The sequence below is a fragment of the Plectropomus leopardus genome, chromosome 4 (genome assembly GCF_008729295.1).
Source record: "Plectropomus leopardus isolate mb chromosome 4, YSFRI_Pleo_2.0, whole genome shotgun sequence".
NCBI lineage: Eukaryota > Metazoa > Chordata > Actinopteri > Perciformes > Serranidae > Plectropomus > Plectropomus leopardus.
In genome coordinates, this window is record NC_056466.1 from 32,287,640 (window position 1) to 32,291,499 (window position 3,860).

Genomic DNA, 3,860 nt, shown 5'->3' on the forward strand with positions numbered 1-3,860 from the left:
GATGAGCACTTTTTTTCTCACTATGTTACTGCGCAAGGTCTACATGCATTATGGTAAACTGCAGCTGGTTTCTGTTTTTATACAATCGCTAAAATCTGTAAAGAATAAGCTACAGAGCAATGACAGAGTACATACAAGAGAATAATACAACATTAATATAACTGGCTTCATCACAATGACAGTCACGTCTTCACAAATACCCAAATAGTACTTTTAGATCATATGTGTCACTTCTTCTACATAAGTGAAATATTCAAGTCTAGTTCAAGTTTGCTATCATCATTATCAAATGTATGGTTTCATTATAAAAAACTTCATTTCAAACTACTTAGATTTTAGGACATAGAAGAGAAAATGAAATACTTATTACAGTTTCCTTCTTTGTAGCAGAAATTTTAGTATTTTTGCTGCATCATTTTGCTATTGAGATTCCTCTGTCTTCTGTGAGATCATCCACATGTCCTTTCAATGTTTATTTCTGTAAGCAGAAAAATCCTGCTGGGATTTTTTTAGGCCAACACAGAGTAAATTGGGGTTAATGTTAGTCACGTTTCAAAGCTGCATTGTTTATATCCATCCTACCAAATGATTTTAGCATTTTCCCACTGGCAAGGGCTCATTTCTGCTAAATGTTAGATTTGGACCAGGACAGAGCTCTATGTCCATGTCCTGCTTATTTTGTCTGTGTTTGTTTTCAAAAAGTTTAAACATAGAGACGAAAAGGTCCACTTGGACTAAACAATGAAATGATTCGATTTTGGTGGTCATAAGTCAAGGTCACTATAACCTCGCGTCCATCTTATTCTCATGAACGCAATATCTCAAGAACTTCTTGAGGGAAGTTCTTCCAATTTTGCACAAACGTTTGCTTAGAGATTAATCAATGAACTGATTAGATTTTGGTGGCCAAAGGTCAAGGTCACTGTGACCTTGGATCCATCTCATTTTCTTGAATGCAATATCTCAAGAACACCTTGAGGGAATTTCTTCAAATTTGGCTCAAACGTTCACTTGGACTCAGGGATGAATTAATAAGATTTAATGGCCAAAGGTCAAATGTCTCTGTGACCTTATGAAACATGTTTTTAACAATAACTCAAGAATTCATGTGCAAATCATGACAAATTTTCACATGAAAGCCTGACAGGATAAAATTATGAAGTGATGACATAGTATATCCAAAAGGTCAAAGGTCAACCTTACTGTGACATCCTTATCTGCAAAAAAATAAAAATAAAAAAATAAAACTATTTTTCTTTAATTTAACTGGACAATAGGAAAGTATTGGAGACATTTGGTCAGGTACTGAATTACTGACATTAATCATGGGTGCACACCATATAACTATAATGCTGTATAGATCTTCTGTGCTGCCGGGGGGAGTTGTGTGTGAAGCACCAATGTTTTCACAGACATGGATGTAAACTGTAGGTGCAACTTGAGTGACTCTGTCAAGTTATTTGTTAATTCTTGTTTTTTTTAATGACACAATTTCAACACTTTTATCTTTTATGTTGGTTTATTGACTTACATAACCTTCTAACCTAGGTTATACACATTTTAGGGATATGAAGCATTGTAAGATACTTCAAGAAATTACATCACAATAAGCAAAAATACCGATGTAGGCATTGGCGGACCATTTCTATTGCAGAGTTCAAAAGGATTATGGCCTCACAGACCACCGCTGTATATAACGCTGCCTTCGTTAAAAGGTAGATTACTATGACCTGCTCCGCTGTCGCCTTCTTTGTTGTTGTCAGAAACTTTTGACTCTGCCCTCTAGTGCCATCAGGTGGATGTATTTATGCCAACACAAAGGACGCATGGAAGTTTGTGAGCAGTGACATTTACAATGTTTGAAATGAATATATCTATTTTCGTACATAAAAAAATAGAAATGAGCCTTACAACATTTTAAATGAACAAATCTATTTTTGTACATAAAAAGGAGTATAAATGAGCCTTTCTGAAGTAACCTAAATGTAAATGCTACAGCTCTATTAGCCTACATTAGCCTCCTCAGTTTTTTCTTTCAGTTCAGACCTGTTTGTATGTTTAAATAGGTACATTAATTGAACAAAGGTGAAGCAGATCTTGGAGAATTCGTATAGCATGGCTGGAACACACTCTGACAGAGCCCAGATAGCTCAGTCGGTAGAGCATCAGACTTTTAATCTGAGGGTCCAGGGTTCAAGTCCCTGTTCGGGCGATAGCTTTTTTTGCACCAACTGACTTTTTCACTGTTTCCTTCGGATCATTCAGTCATGTATTTTGAAGACTTTTTTTGCTGTGCCTATTTTTTTAGTTCTATTCTATTCTTATTTAAGTATCTGAGTACCTGTTCATACACTGTCTGTGTGTGAAGCATGGAGTAGGTTACATCTACGTCATTGTGCAATACTGTGTTGTATGGAGGACAAGCACAAATACAAAAATAAATAAACCTAAAACTGTATACAGAAATACAGAAATAATACACATAAAACTATACATAAATAAAATGTTTCAACATTATTTTACATTTTTATTTCTGTATTTATTTACATGTTCTTGAATTCATTTATTCATTGATGCTTAAGTCATTTTCCTGTCCTTCATAGTATTGTACAATGACAATAAAAGCTTGAACCTTAGTCTTGGTAGACAGAGTAGCACCACCTGATGAATTGAGGGGTCATGTCTTGGTAATTTGTTATTTTTATTGGTTTTGTTACTGTTCACTTATTTTTTAAGGAACATAATCAATAGTCGCTAAAAATGCAGTTCAAGAGAGACATTCCCCAATTACTTGAATCAGATCATTTTTGAACACTAGATTTGCTGTTATAAAGTTACCACAATGCAAAATATAGTCTTACCGTGAAAAATAGTTCCTGTCCCATCTGTTAAAGATGTGTTAACAGTGGCAATACAGCAGTACAGTCCCAGATCTCTCTCCTCAGCATTAGTGGTCCTTGGCATCAGAGATCAGTTCAGTGACAGCACTGAAACAGAAACAGAACATAGGTTGAGCTGAAATGGTGAGAAAATGTTGTAGTCAGTTACAGGCATATCAAATAATAATAACTCACTGTGCTGTAACTGGAACTTGTGAAGTTGTCCCTCCCCCCAAGTTAAACAAGGCAGGGGCACAACATGCATGTGTGTCCCCTGAGGACAGCAGCGGGTATACTCAAACTGAACCTCTGCATTTCAAGAGGAGTCCACTGATATGCTGCTATTTATCCAACACTTGAATCAAATACTAGCTGGTCTGCATTCCCAGTTTTAGTTCCCCCTACTTTCTTAACATCATCGCCACTAAAAAACATTTGTAATGTGCACATTACTTATGAGTTTTGTGCTCTCTACAGCCTCAGTGCAGTTGGGTTTAAAACTCAGTTTTTCATGTTTCCATATTTGCTCAAACCAGCATTTAAGATCAGGTATTACTTTGTACTGGTTGTCCCTGAGGCTGGTGCAGACAGCCACAGTGGGGATGGGATCTGTGTTTGGTACTAAGCCATGTTGTGCCATAAAAGTAGAATATGTTACAGCCAAGAGTGACTGTTCAACCATACAGGACATGTTGGACTTCAGCAGCGGCAATAAGTTGCAGACAGACCAGAGGTGGAAAACAAATAGATGAAATAAAAATTTAAAAGCAATATTACACAACAAAAGTCAAAACAGTAAAAGCACATAAAAAGCATAACAAAAGTTAGTAAGAAATAACATCATAATATGCGTTAAAAATAAAGATAAGGTGGGATTAATCAAAAGCCAAAAAGTGTGCTGAAAATTAATAAAATAAAATGAAAAGTTAAGAATTAAAAAGAGTAAATCACCTTGAAAAAGGTGCTAAAAAAGTAATAATT

The 3,860-nt window shown here is 35.6% G+C and overlaps 1 non-coding gene across 1 annotated transcript; it reads left to right on the forward strand.

Moving 5' to 3' along the window:
• The first annotated feature begins 2,139 nt into the window (after positions 1–2,139).
• Positions 2,140–2,212, forward strand: trnak-uuu. Its single transcript has one exon. It is a non-coding gene; the product is annotated as a tRNA-Lys (tRNA).
• The last annotated feature ends 1,648 nt before the right edge of the window (positions 2,213–3,860 follow it).